Source organism: Fringilla coelebs (assembly GCF_963513975.1).
Source record: "Fringilla coelebs genome assembly, chromosome: Z".
NCBI classification, from domain to species: Eukaryota; Metazoa; Chordata; class Aves; order Passeriformes; family Fringillidae; genus Fringilla; species Fringilla coelebs.
The window spans coordinates 10,574,892-10,590,569 of NC_140031.1; the positions used below are offsets into that span (position 1 = coordinate 10,574,892).

The following is a 15,678-nucleotide window of genomic DNA, read 5'->3' on the forward strand; positions in this document are numbered from 1 at the left end:
ATCTGGTAAAGTCATCTTTATAAAGAGGTTCAAAAAAAAACCTTAGAAATAAAGATAGCCATGACAGATTATAACCAGCATTTTTCCATGAATCATCTCCACTGCATACAGTAAGAAAGATTCCCAGACAACCTAGTAGGTGACCAAGAGAGATATTCCAGATTTTGGATATTTTATTGCAGGAGTGGGTGTCCCTCTGTGGAAAGGCTCAAAGAAAGGAGTGTGTGTATGCTCAGAAAGAGAGGACTGAACACATTAAGTCTTCAAAGCTGTGTAAGGCTGCAAAAATGACAGCAGTGAATTGTACTATATGTCCATTGAGAGTAAACCAAAAATTAATCAGCTTAATTGCCAGCAAGGAATATCTAGGCTACACACTAGAAAAACCTGCAAGGACAGGGCAGTGGAGCAAGCAAGTAGAAGATGATTTTGCCTTAGGTTTTTTGAAGAATAGGCTAAATAAGCATATTGTTCTGCTTTAAGATGGGCAACTGGATCCCACAACTCCCATTATCCCTCTGGACCTACATTTTGTTGACTTTCTGATCCAGAAATCTCCTCAAAGCAAAAACAGACACCCACCAGAAGACAGACACAAATCCCTACAAGGCTGAGAGCACTCCCACAGAAGGCTGTGCTCTCTCTAAGAACGCAGACATATTTTTTTTCCATACTGACCCCAAAGCACAGTGCAGAAAAACAGATATTCACAGAGCTGAAGTCAATACCCGTCTAACAGCAGCTAGGCATGGGTAAGGCAAACATCAGTGGAAGAAAAGTTTCAGCTCTGATTTCAAGAGCAAACCAGACATTTTCAATCACCAAGCAAAACAGAGATCGTGTCATTCAGCCAGAGACGACCATTCCCAAAGTACCATCAGAAAGAAAATCCATGAGTGAGACAGGACAGCCAGCTCCACCACTGACAACGAGTGCCATTACCTTGGTTACAGACTCACAGGAAATTCACATAATCTGCAGAAGCCGTGCACTGGAGATGATGAGTCAGAGACACGTCTGGTCACGGAGCTTCAGATCAAGACAGAAGATCCCCTGGCTTCCTACTGAGCTCTGGGTGTACAAGAGCACCAGTTCAGTGTCCACAGGCAGCACAAACGTTTGGGATCCCTCTAAGTTTCTGCAGTTTGTGCAGCAGCAGATCTCACCAGAAGGGTGAGTATTTTCAAAGATATTCCCCGGAGGCAGAGAAAAACATCTGGCACCCCCCTATGAAGTGTTCCCTGCCAGCCACACTTGGGCTGGACACCACATTGTGTCAAAAGCCTCAATCTGTTTTTAACAACTAAGAAAAAACATTTCCAGCAAAACGAAACTTAACCTAAATGTTCCTTTGCCAAGTGATGCCGCCTCCTTTCTGGTTACATTTAGGGGGGTGGAAATTCACAAGTTAGAAAAACAAATTAGGAAATCAGTGGCCACTGCCCTTCCCCTGCCAAACCTCCCCCACCCCAAAAAACCAAAAAACAAAAAACAAAACCGACCTAACAAAAAACAGGAAAAAAAAAAAAAAAAAGAAAACCTCTCAAATGAATCTAAGTTCTACCCAGTCTTGGTTTCTAGTTGATCTAAAACTTACAAGCCTCCCATGTGAAAATGCCAGAAAGGAAGCAGGACACCAACTGCCTTCCCCTGGGATAAACACAGGCACAAGGAGGCAGCAGCAGCAGAGGATTTTCAGCCAAGGCCCAGGGAAACCAGCTGTGAGAGTGAGCAGCTCTTCCCCAGAGAACCATGGAGCAGAAGCCAGCAACTCCCAGTTGCAGACAGATTTCAATTTTCAGGGCTGAGCTCGGTAAGCCAGTGTTTAAAACAGACTTACTCTTTTCTTGCATCTAATTAACAAAGAGGAAAGAAAAAGCAAAGTGCCTTTGAGAAGGCAATGCTTCTTCTGGTGTGCTGGCCAACAGATGAGGTTTGTCAGGGCTCAGCAGTATTTGCTCTCTGCAGTCGTTTATTGCATCCCCATCCTGTAATGCCCAAATGCTGCATCTAACACCATATACCCAACTGCACACCATCACGTATTTCCAGGGGTTATTTGCTGCTTGCTGCAGCTCCTTTGTATGTCTTCCCCAGGCAGCATATTTCTGGAGTTTGAGGATGTGGAGCTGAACCATTCCACCCATCAAGTCCCACCCCCAACACCATCTCTGGCCTCTCCATTAAGCCTCTTCTTTCAGTTTCACAATTGGCACACACTCCCCACTAATATTTAAGGAAAATTATGATAAACAACATGTAATACATGCCTGATATTTGCCAAAACAAAGATGCAGGATTCTAGCATTCAAAATCATGCAGGTATCTTAATCCCAGTCCAGGGTTTCCAGAACCTACTCTGGTCATGGGAGATCAGACTGGTTTGAAGAGTTACTTGACATCCTGCCTTCCTGTCCTACTTTTTCCAGCTACCCTAAAAGAGTTTAATTAAGCCCTTCTAAAGGACATAAGAAGAACATACTTACATAAAAAGCTTACAAATGAACAATCAAATTACTGAGTTTCGGGCTTTGTACTTAGATGACAATTGAAGATAGCTGGGCAACCATGAGAGGGAAGGGCAGTGCACAAGCCTGCTGTTCATACATGATAACCCCAGGCACATGGTACCCCCGAGTGTTAACCACTCCACCAAACAACAGGATGAAAGCATATTGTAACATCAACAACAGACAATATTGTCATTCCTTCTAAATTCATGATTTCATGTACCTCAGACAGGGATCTCTGCATATCTGACCCCACAGATACAACCTGATATTGCATATCTTCATTGCATTAATTCCCTTTTATTGAAAGGATCTGATGTTATTAATTTTTACATCCATTCAATTTCACATGCTTTTTCCCTGACAAATACTTCTAAGACAAAATAATTTAAAAATCACTCCAATTAAACCCTTGTGATGGCTTCCATTAAAAAAAAAAATAATAGCCAAAGCCATGAAAGAGAAGCAGACATTAATTAATAAATGCATTTACAAGGCAAGCTCTAAATCTCTGACAAGACTTTGCCAGAAATACTCAATAGCCATAAGTTTCTGTTCAAAGCCCCACTAAGTCAGGTGGTAAATCAATTCCAGCTTGTCCTCTGTAACTCAAAAAATTCTTAGGCACTTCCAGAAATCACAGAATTTGAAGAGGGGGAAGGGCAGGCCAAAGCCAAAAAGCAGAGGAGTCTCACACCAGATTTCTTTAGAGCTCTTATGGTGTCTATCATAATTTAGCTTAAAAACCCTACACAATATAGGCCAGCTCAACAATAATCATCATCATGAGTCCTTTTGTAGGAAAGGTGCTTCTCAGAGCAGAAGTAAATGGACAGTAGTTTGTTCATGGCCAGAAACAAGCCTTTTAAAGTCCAACAAGGGTGAACCCAGGACCACTCTGCAAGCTGAGGTTTTCTGGTCTGTTTTTTTGTTCAGCCTGGTCAGCTGGCGGTGGCCCCTCCAGACAGGTGTTTTGTTGAGATAAATTGAACATTACACTTCAGGACACAACATTTCAGCCATCAAGGCCCCACAGAGGGGCTGTAGATGGAGCAGGGGCTGAAGCAGAGCCCTCCTGCCTCCAGCAGCCCCTTCCCTGAGCATGGAGAGGCAAGGAAAGTTCTAATGACCCAAAGCCCCACAGTGGTACCTCTCCAGTGCTGGCAAACACTGACAAGGCACATGCACACACTCCCTTCAAAGAGGGAAGGGAGTATTTCATAGGAGATATTTTTAAGCTAGACAGAAAACAAGGCTCTCTTTTACTTACGTTACACACAAATATTCAGTTCCCTTCTATCTTACTTTCCCTTTCTGTGTTTCCTACATTTCTGTAGATGCTGTTTCTCGTTAAAAAAAATACTTAATTGTACTGTTGCATGCTCAGCTTTTAAAGCCAACAGTATCAAGGCAGAAAATACAGTCCTATAGCCAGAGTTAAATAAATTACTTAAGAAATCATCCAGCTGAAATAGGTTTTCCACGATTACAATAAATTATAGATGTGATTTGTTGGCATATTAGTTACAGATGCATGTGTACCAGTCTGCTGGCCAAAACATTCTAAGATCAAAGGAGAAGCTGAAAGTGGACAAGATTATTTATTATCATGATGAATACCATGCTCAAGAAGTCGTCATCACAGCCGTGGGCTGTACACGTCCAGAACAAACAGACACTGTCCTCAAAAACCGTGTGCTGAAGCAGAGATCATGAAACAGATCCAGGGACAAGTCAGGGATGAATTAATGCATCAACACCTCACTTTTTAATTTCACTGTAATAAAAAAGTATACTTAAATCGCTTTCTCTGCCTCTGTCATCGTGTAACCATTATGTAAGACAGTATAATTAAAAATAAACTTTTCACTCCCCAGCAGCAGTTATGCAATAACTTTTAATTAACTGGGATCCTTCATGTTCAAGAGAACATTTAAGGAGTTTAAGTTATAACTCAATGCCCTTCTTCATAGCTTCACATTCAAATCCTCTAACATAAAGTATCTCATTTTTCCTCTCATCTCTCCAGTACAAAGATGGTTTGTCAGGTTTTATTTAGTTTTATCTCCTTGCAAGATGCTGTCTCGGGGTCCTAAAAATGCAGGGACATATTTTGTGCAATCTGTCAGCAACTGTCTTCAGATGCAAGGCTACAGGGAGCTGATGAGCTCCTTTCTTATCAGAATGAGTCACAAAAATGGATTATCCACTCTTAATCCTCCCTACACTGGCAAATTTCTTTATTTGTTTTGTACAATAAAAATAAAATAAAAGTTAAAATTGGCCTGATGAAACCATATAAGAGCAGTTTTCCCTTGGAATGCTCTGGCAGAAGAGAACATCACTCTGCCATTTTAGAGAGCCACAGAGTTTCCAGCACCTGTTCCATTCTTTTCCAAAAGCAAGCATTTCCCTGCTTCCAGGACCCATTCTGGCACGATGGATGGTGTCCCCCATTACTCTGGGTTTTTGTCATATCCTTTTCCCCCACATGAGGTTCTGTAGTTTTGGGGATTCTTTAATGCTTTTTTGCAAAGTCCTCTTCTCTCCACAAACTTACAAACAAGAAATCATTTAACCTGTTTTTTAACAAAACCATAAAAGTCTTTTTCACTGTAAAAGTCTTATTAATCTGCATTCGCTTGAAATGCAAATATTTTTCACAAAATTGTTCTGCTAATTTTCATGAAAGCTAGCACCTTACAGGATCACAACCCCCTCACTGAAACTCTCTTTCAGTTAAATCTCAAAAGAACAAAACCTGAGCTTGGGTAACCTTCCTTCCATTTTGAAGGGGGATTTAGGAAGAGAAGTGTGAGTTTTGCTGCTGTTTGCTAATCCCAACAGAGAGAAAAAGGAATCCAAACTGCCTGAGAGCTCATCCCTGAAAATAATGTGATTTTCCTATAGGATTTTAAAAAATGCATCTCTTCATAGATTTGAGCTTAAAGAGGAAAAAAGTAGGAAAAAAAGAGGTCTTCATACTTCTAACATATGGTCCATGGCCAACTTTTAGTGCAAAGCTGCCCCATCAGGCAGCAAGCTGATGGACAGAATGGAAATCAGGGCTTCTTCTTTATGGTTATTTCCTTGCTTATTGGATTTGGATTTTTAGCTTCACTCTGAAATGCTGCCATGCTACACTGAGTACAGAGTAGCTGGCATCACTTTAAAGGCCCCGGCAGATCTCAGTCAGCAAACCAGATTAGTTACACCACACAGGAAGGAGGGCTTGTGTGTTTTGGGGAGCGATGGGGAAGCAGGAAGACATCCCGTTGTGCTGGTGAAAGGGACACTGGTGCAGGGAGAGGGAGGGGAGGGAAACAAGCCTGCTCTGAAATTCGACTTTCATCTCAGACAGTGTGCTCCACTTAACTGCACAAGGCCATTACGCACGGATCCGGCGTGAGCATCCTGGGAGACCCTGGCAGGCTGCACTGCACGTGAACAGCCTCGCTGCCAGAGCAGAAGTTGGTGTCTTGTCATGCCACATCAAATCCAGGTTAGTGAGCACTGCCAAGGCCGTGGAGCAGCACAATCAGTGTCTGCATCAGCGCAGGCGGCGTCCCGGGGGTGACGCACCGAGGGCGAGCACCTGAGCGGGCTCAGAGGGCAGCAGCACTGCTGGGTAACGTCCCTGTGCTCCAGAAAACATCCCAACCCTCAAGGGTTCATCTTCCACCCCTGAGAAGGAGGCTGCACCCACTGCCACATGCCTGTGCCATACCTAATTTGCCAGTCGCTTGGAACGGGGTTTGGGGCCAAGAGCTTCCTGTAAATTACTCCTTTCTCTGCAAAACCCACTTAATGGAATTAATTAAATGAAGGATCTGTTTGGCCCATGGAGTATGTGAAGTGCAGAATTAGATTTTATCTCAGTCCATTACAGAAAGTTTCAAAGTGGAGACAAATTTTCAGTCATAGGTTGATAAAAGTTATTATAAAAAATACAATGCGAAAATGTGAAAGGATTTTTTCCTTCCACAAACCATTTTGAAATACATGGTTTATTCAAAGCATGTACATCATTAAAGAATTATAAATGACAGCTACAGAGGAACTGAATAAGGAGAAAACTTTAATTATTTTCATTTTCTTTTCCAGTTTTTCGGATAGACAAGGAAAAACATTAAAGCAGAATCAAAAATATTATTTTGCAAGGTGAAACAAAAAAGCCCCTCACATGCTACCTAAGACACCAAACAAAGTTAAACATATTTGGCAATCTTCCATTCATTAAAATATAAATTTGGCTAATCCCCTTTGGCTGAAAAATTTCCAAAATTTAGCCTAATGTATCCTGGGCTGCATCCAGAGCCCCGTGGGCAGCAGGGCAGGGAGGGGATTCTGCCCCTCTGCTCTGCTCTGCTGAGACCCACCTGGAGCACTGCATCCAGAGCTGGGCTGCCAGCACGGGAGGGACAGGGACCTGCTGGAGTCAGCCCAGAGGAGGGCACTGAGAGTGATCAGAGGGATGGAGCACCTTGGCTGTGAGGAAAGGCTGAGAGAGCTGAGGTTTATCAGCCTGGAAAGGAGAACGTTTCAGGGTGACCTTCTTGTGGCCTTCCAGTACCTGAAGGGAGCCAAGAAAATGGAGGAGGACTATTTACAACAGCCTGGAATGATAGGACAAGTGGAAATGGTTCAAACTGAAAGAGAAGATTTAGTTTAAATTAGGTATTAGGAAAAAATAGTAGAGTGAGAGTGGTGAGGCACCTGGCACAGGTTGCCCACAGAAGTTCTGGGTGCCCCATCCCTGGAAGTGTCCAAGGGCAGGCTGGAAGGGGCCTTGAGCAACCTGCTCATGGGAAAGGTATCCCTGCCTAGGGCAGAGGGGTTGGAATGATATGATTTTTAAGGTCCATTCCAACTCAAGCCAAACTATGATACTATCATCTCAAAGTTAAAGGACCCCATTTTCCCCTCGATCCTGGCACTTTTTTTTTAATAGTTCAGCAGTTTTTCCACTATCAAAAGAAGAGCAGTTATTTTATTATTTTGGACCTACCCCTTGGAAATGCTGCTTCCTCAGCAGTCAGATTTTGCTTAAGGCAGGATTCCCTTCCCATTCAAAGAATTGCACCCTGCACCAGAGGAGATTAAGGAATAGCAAAACAATTGCATTAAATATTATGCATATCTGGAAATTACACCACCTTATCAATACAAAAAAAGCATGTAAAATTAGGTCATGTTCTGGTCACAAACCACTAGTTCCCTTTCTGCTGTGATCCTCCTATCTCTGCCTGCATCACCTCTGATGCCCTCACTGACCATCACTCAAGGGCTGTGTGACAATATTTGCTGCATGCCTGTCACCTCTGGCTTGCACCTTACCTCCCCAGGAAGAGACATATGCAGTTCATAAAGATGGTCTTTCAGAACCATAAGATTATTTTAGCATGACATGCACACAGAGTGCCATCTTGGGGCAACCTGCTACGAAGTTTTCCAGACATTTTGTCACTGTAGGAACTACAGACTGGATTAATTTCAGCTCGGTTCTGCTGCCTGTATTATATATCTGAGTGCATGTCTGAGCTGCTCGAAAAGAAAGGTGGCTTTTTGAAGGAACAATTGACCAGAATTTTCTATTCACCAGTGTTAAGGCTACCTGAGCTGCTCAAAGCACTGCCGGATTTTATGCCCTGAATGCAGGAGCAAAAGTTCTGACAGCATTTATTTTTGGTCAGGTGACGCCACATATATACACACACCTGTAAACTGATCAAATTAATAAAACCACAGAAAACACAGCCTGCAAGAAATCAATCCTCTGCTTTTAAGAAGTCAGCCATTGCACAGGGGGGAAAAAATATGAACAGCTGATTCTTGGAGAAATTACTAAAATTTAAAGCACTAGGACACTGGCAGAAGAGCTGAGCTGCTCCTGCTAGTCTCTTCTGCTGTGGTGGCAGTGCAAAGCACCTGATCTCAGGGCTTGGTTCTGCTTGAGTCCATGCAGGATCAGTCCAAAACCAATGCCATGTCTTACCCCTGCCTTAGCCCCACACAACTCTCAAATCTGTGTGACAAACACACAAACCCAACTGATAATCCCTCAGGTAAGCAATGTGGTGGCACAGAGGGGTTTCCAAGACCTGTGCCTAGACCACAGGAGAGCAATGATCCAAAAATGACCATACAACATCAGTATCACACAGAGTTGTTACACAGCAGAGAATAAATGCTCTGAGGAGATGAAGAACTGCATTGTAGTAACACTTCTATCCTTCTTACCATAATTTAACACCAACAGGAAAAAATACCAGCCCTTTCTATAAATATACTTAAAGTATTACTACCATGTGTGTGGAGAAGGGTTTTTGCACTTTCTTTCACTGCAGAGCTTAAATTCTGGCACAATCTCAAGTGAAAGATGAAGCCAGGGGTCTGCTGCAGAGCCTGTGTGTGTACCACAAACCACCAGGCGCCCTGGCGCAGCCCAGCCCTGCCAGCAGCTCAGCTCCTGAGGGCCAGGACCAAAATAACCCGGTGGGAAAACTTCCAGAGCCACTACCTACCCACTTTAACAAATACAACTCACACTAATTTTCAGAAGTTCCTTGTTTTATTCACTGAATAACAAATATGCACGAGGAAAACAGCAACAGAATTTAGAAGAAAGAGGTCCAGTGTTTAAAATTAGCCCCATGAAGATGTAGGAGAAGACAAGGGACAGGCAAAAAGAGAGGTTACAAAATAAGAATACGTCATCTGTACAACAGATACAAAGGCACTTTCTGCTTTAATATACAGGGATGGCATCTCCTGCACACAACTGTCCATACAGAGAACCTGAACAGCAAAGCACTCATATGGGAAATGCCCCAGGCTGGAACAAGCTGGTTTCTACCTGCCAACCACCAGGCAGACCCAAAAGTCCATCTTTCTGTGCCATTTCCTACAGGGTTGAGTGCTTGGACCTAAAGAAGCCTTTAGGAGAAGGAGGGATGGGCTATGAACAGTCTCTGCAGAGTGGCCACAAACCAAGAAACAGTGTGCAGAAGGGCGAGACCAGGAGTGCTACAGAAGGGCAGCTACGAGGAGTCCCCATCTGGGTGACCTCCTGCCTGCATGATTTAACCTACCAGCCATGAAAAAACCATAAGTATGGCAAAGGAAACACAAAGCGGTGTCTCCTGTGCTGAAAGCCACAGCACCAGACCAGATTTATACTGAAGACCCTCTGATATCCCAAAGAATGTCAACATAAGTTAAATGGCTACGCAGGTTAAAGTAAATCTGGATGCAAGCCAAAATTACTCTTCTAGGTTCATGGGACATGGGATTAAATAAAATCAATTTGTAATAAAAGTTCCAAAAAGTAAACTGTCCGGGAATTCAACACGAACAGCATCTTATGAAGACAGGTCCTTATTTTCCTCCTACACCACCTGAGATCCTTCAGCCAGGCAGGAAACCACCAAATACCAACAAAAACCATGAAAACAAATGGCCTCATGCTTTTCCTGTAGGCCTTTGCAGTAACAAGTGGGGCCAGTGCCAAGCAGAGGGAATGGATACTGGCAGCCATGTGGTAAATCACTCCCCACCTAGACGCCAGCTTTTTGGAGAGAAGTTTCTGCAGCCTGCAAAGAGAAAGTCAGGGCCCAGGCTTGCATCATCCCACCCCTGAGTCATCCCACCACGCAGATCCTCTCCCCTACCATCACTCCTCAGCCTGGCTCATGTAATTATTACAGCAGAGCTGCAATCATCCCTGTGCAGTCGGAGCAAAGCCGGCATCCCCACCCACACACAGAGAAAAGAGCCACAAATTCAGCACCTGAACACGAAACTGAGACCCCAGGATAAAAAGGGGAGGCCGGGAGAGCTCTCGTCAGGCTCCTCAAGGGATTCAGGCAGGGGATGCTGCCTGAGATAGAGGATGCCCTACATAAAGGGGACGGGAGAGGGGACAGAGCAGCAGTGGGGGATGGATAATCTGCCTGGCTTGTGTCTGTGACCAGGTTATGTCAGGTGCTATTAAGGCACGAAGTGTGAGCACGCGTGTCTGAAACCCCACTGCAGACTGCTCCAGCAGCCTTGAAATGAAACCTCCTTTTCAAAAACTAAAAAAAATTAAATTAAAAAAAAAAACCTACAAGAAAACACCAACAACCTAACAGAAAACAGCACACCATATGCAGCAGTTAAGAGAGAAAAACAAGCACCCCAGATGCGCCCAGGGGAGCAAACCAAGGAGACCTACACCTCCAAAAGCACCCTCCTCCCCTGGGCTGAGGGCTGCTGCTGCCGTTTCGCCGGCTCAGCTCCGCCGCCCATCCACGTCCCCCGAAGGCAGAGCCGCAGCCGCGGGGGAGCTCTGCCGAGCCTTCAAAGAGCCTAAACTGGGTCAGCAGAACGGAGAGAAAAAACCTGATTAAAGCATGAAGAAAGCTAGCAGACCTGCTGGCTGAGAGACAGCAGAAGGCAGGGAAAAGCACTCACAGGCTCTGCATCTCCTTCGAGGCACAGAAAGACAAGGGTTGCTGGTCCCCCATTCCACAACTGCAGGGAGGGAAATGCGTTTCTCAAATCTGTAATGGGATGCAGGCAACAGAAACACATTTGGGGATGGGGGAGTATAAGTAGATAAGTGTGTCCCCTCTGTCCTCTATGCAGCATTCTGCCTAGGGCCACCCTCACCCACATTTCCAGTCAATTTATTCTGACTTAAACCAAGTGAAACAATTTAAATCCATGCAAATCTAAAATCTTTCATGAGCCTTATGGCTACAATTTGCACAATCCTTTCTTGTGCCTGAATAAACCCAGAGATGTTGGAGGAAGAGCCCCAACAGCTGCCAAACTCAAGCAGCATCTTTTGGATGCAATTAAAAATGCTAAACAGGATAAACAGGAGACCATGAGGAGGAAGCTTTGTTTCTCTGACAGAATCTTCTGTCCTCAAAAGAAAACAAGCCAAAACCACTTATACATCTGCAGGTGAAGTGCAGCACAGAGGTTTGGGGGCTGCCAAGTTCCAGGAGGGAGGTGGATCCTTAAGAAGCACATGACTGCTGGAACTATAATTCAGGTGACATTTGGACAGAGTTTTGCAAACCACAGAACTCAGAGCAGCTGAGAGCTCTGGCAGTGACCAAGGCTTTACTGATGTTCAGACCAGGTGATGGTGGATAATAGAGATGTTGTTATCCTCTGGTACCACCAAAACTTCCCAGAACCATACACCCCATCTCCCTGAAACCTGGCATAAATCTAACCTCGCTCTGGAAAACACCTTCCCCAAGCCTCATCACTGAAAAGACAAACAGGTTTTTCTCCACAGATCCTGGGAAACCAGCTCCTGATCCCTCTGTGGAGCTGCACACCCACCACCACTGTGGTCTGTGGGCCCACACAAAGCCATTGCACCCTTGTCCTGACCGCTGGCTCCAGGGTGGGCTGTGTATTTGCTTAAAGACGTCCAATGAAAATATCAGCCTAAGAAATCACAGCAGCACGGGATGGGTGGGGAGAGCATTCCCTGCTAGAAAGAATCTGAGCTCTGCAATTGCACATACCATATCTAGATGTTGTTGTAAAGACCTTTGTCTACAGAAGGAATAGGAGGTTTGATCTAGTACGCAAATAAAAATCAGAACTCTCTCCTGTCAGCCACAGAAAAGGCTATCAATAATTCATTTTAACAAAAAAGGAGATCAAAGAAAAATGCAGTGTTAGTTTGACATTTTGATATGTTGGTTCAGGATTCTTCTTTAATGTAATATGTAACAAACAGCACAGTTCATCTATAAATGCCAGACACGCTTGCAAATTGTTGCATATAGCAGGTCCTATTAATATTCACTTAGACTTTTCAAATTAATTCATTTTCACTGCCTTTATATCACTTTTACTGCCTCTAACCAGCAGTTGTAGGTCAAGTGGAGCTCTCAAAAATGCTACACAGAGTTTCCAAAGATAATGTTTCAAATTTGTAACCACATTTCCATCTATTTCTTCATGTTACCCACCACATAGCTTAATGTCCAACCCAACTTATTTGACTATTACGTACTTGCTGTGAATTGCTTCTGAAAATTGTACAGTCGGGAGCCAGAATGAGGTGCTTTTGTCCTAAATCAACTGTCTGTGCAAGTTCACACTCATATATTGTGGTTTAATTTCACTTACAATTTCCTTATGGGCATTTGGTGGAGTGGATGAAGTATATTATACTCCAGAAAGCACAGGCTTGCAATCCACAGATTTCAGTGTTATGTTGCAAGAGGTATTTATTGCAGTAGAGAACTGCTGGCAAATTTAACATGTATTGCTCAAGCTCAGCCTGTATTCCCTTTGCTGTGCAGAAGACACAAGGGGACTCACATCTTCTAAATTTAAGTAGGGTAGGGCAAATTTCTTGCAAGATAAAATCACCTCTAAAATGCAGAAAACGGTTACGTCTCTGTGACTTATCTGTTCCAGGGTCGAGTAGAAAAGTAAATACTCCTGTTGTTACATCACTTTGATTAAGGATTCTCTTTAAAGTACATTTTTAGGCAATATTGAGGCAGTTCTTTTAAGAGCTATTTCCCTAGAGTAAAGTCCTTGATGGTAACAACCTTTGCTAGAGCCTGACACAGTATTGTGCTGTCTTTGGAGGAAAAGCAATGGTCACTCGTGTCTTGAGCATGGCTGGACAGTAGAGAATCTTGGATACAAACTTGTAAATTCATGGCTTTTCTAGGTATTGTAGCTTTTAAATTACTTTTTACACTGGCTGCTGTATCTAGAAAAGAGCTGTAGTTTGCTGGAGGGGGCAACAGTTACTGAATGTGATGACACTCCAGACGGGAAAGCTGTTACCTGATCCAGGTGATAAAGTTGTATCATCCTTGTTAGGTCCAGTCCACTGAGAACAGGAAGAGCCAAAATTACAGATTTCTTTTCCCCCCACCAAGTGTCTGCAGAGTGCCATGCTGACAGTTGCATCTACTGGAATCCAATGGCACTGCCACATCTCCAGGAACAGCACTCACAAGACTGAGCTGCTTTTACCCATGAGGCAACCAGGCGGGTCAGCCTCCCTGCCAGGGGGAAAACTGCCAGAGGAATGCCTTTTCCTCACACACCTCCATCCAAGGACTCCCATCCCCAAAAAAATCCAATCCCTAAAACTCCCACCTCCACGTACAGTCTCTTGGTTCAGTGCTATTTGCAAGGAAGCAGCACCAAGGACAAAATCTTAAAGCCAAGGCCACCCACATCTCTGTGTCTGCCTGACTGTCCCCCGGGCATCTCTCAGACCATGCAGGTGTTGCACCGTATTGAGGAAAGCAAATCCTGGCCATGCCTGCAGATGATATACCTTCAGGTAGGACCAGCTGGTCCCAAAGGTGGCCTTGGGTCTTCCCTTAATTGCATGTGGAATATGCACAGGGAGTAGAAGAAAAATGTTCCAGCTAAATACAGCTCTCAAGTCTTCCTTAGTCTTGTTTTCACACATGCCAATAAATTTGTTAAATCACTTAGATGCTTTTGAAAATTTTAGTCACTGTTGGAATAATCCCCAAAAAAATCCCAAAAGAATCTCAAAAAAGACACTGCCACTCACTCAGAGGGCTGCAGTGAGAACTACAAACCTCTGAAACCTGTTTAGAAAAGCCACTCCGGAGCAGGAGGAAAGGAATGGCCACAGCCAGCCAGCGACAGTCTGACATGCAGCAGGGTCCCATCTGGCAGCATGAATTTTATTTCTGATTACAAAAAACACAGCCCAGAGGCGCAGCAGCTGGACGAGGATCTGGCAGCTTAGACTGTGACCCCCCACTAAGATGACAGCTCCCAGCTCCTGGCATAGAGGTCTGAAGCAGGTACCCTACCCTGGTCCCAGCAACACCACAAAACGGAGAACAGGGCGCTGAGCCAAATTTAGGAGGGATTAAAGCACAAGACACAACTTTACATGAGCCTGACCACTCTCAGATCTTCACTTGTATCATGAAATCAGGAGGCGGGGGGGGGAATCCTTCCCTGACATGCAGTACGAGCACAAACAAGTTATTATTTAAAAGGCTGTACAAAGGTTAAGTCTTTAATCCCCTTAATCCAGACGACAAACAAACAAAACCCCAAGAATGGGATCCTGGAGCACAGCTGAGTGCTGCCAGGTCTCTTGTGGGGGCTCTCTATTCACATTGCTGCAGCCAGTTATGAGCCTCCAGCTAAAAAGTTGCTGCAAAGAAAATAGATGCAGGCATGGTTTTATTCCTAGTTCTTTAAAGCTTATCACAGGCAATTTGGCAGCCTGGGCTCATGTTTCAGTGAGCAGGGTTTAATCCTGAGGTCAGTGGTACCAGGGTTACTGGATTTCCAGGTCTGGCTGCCATTGCCTTCCTACTGATTCTTGAGCACAGTGACCCCTCCTGCTTGTTACTCCCGCACAGGGAAGATGCAGATTCTGCTGAATGAAATCAAGAGTGGTGAAGGCAGGGGAGGAATCACACAGTGACACAGAGCAGCATCAGAAGATGAACTGCAGCGTGTTTGGGGCTGAGGAGAGCTCCTCTTTTGGTGCACCTTACAGAAAAAATTTGGGTCAATGCAATGCATGCCAGCATTTGTACCACTCCCAAACCACGACACTGTGGTAAGCAGACAGCAGTGCAGGCACTCAAAGGGTTAAGCGGATTTAGGACCTGACCTGGGTTTATAGAATACTGGGAAATTCTTCCACTTATTTCAGCAGGAATTGGGTCAGCTGCAACCATGCATCCTAAATGAACTGCTGGAAGAGTGTCGCTAATTTCAGTAGTAGTATTCATGCAATTCAGAGTAGATGTGTGGTTATTTACCTTGCTGAATCAAGTCTACAGGAAAGGTCTAAGCCAGTGAAATAAGCAGCACGTTTTAAATGGCACTATCCTCTCTGCCTCTCTATCCTCTCGGCCATACAGCCCATCACAAGCTGATGAGCTATCAAAGATGAGGTGCAGGAGATTGTAATTAAAAACCACATTTCCTTTTAAAGTTTTTCTCATCTTTTCTGTATCTGTCTTACCAAGTATGATCCAATCTGTCAATTTAAAGAGAAGAATTGGTGGACATGATCTAAAAGGTCACAACTTTAGCAGTACTTAGATAAGCCAGAAGAAGAGTTAATAGCACTGGTTCAGCGCAACCCTTGACAAGAATTTCTAAGTGTCTTTTTGGAAAT

At 44.1% G+C, this 15,678-nt stretch overlaps 1 protein-coding gene across 1 annotated transcript in view; it reads right to left on the reverse strand.

Annotated features, from left to right (window-relative positions):
- Positions 1-1,069: 1,069 nt before the first annotated feature.
- The window catches only part of GOLPH3 (golgi phosphoprotein 3), an 83,350-nt gene continuing 68,741 nt past the window's right edge, over positions 1,070-15,678 (reverse strand). The window contains exon 5 of the transcript XR_014616909.1: positions 1,070-1,540. The gene's annotated coding sequence lies outside the window, so the exon portion shown is untranslated. The remainder of the gene's footprint in view (positions 1,541-15,678) is intronic.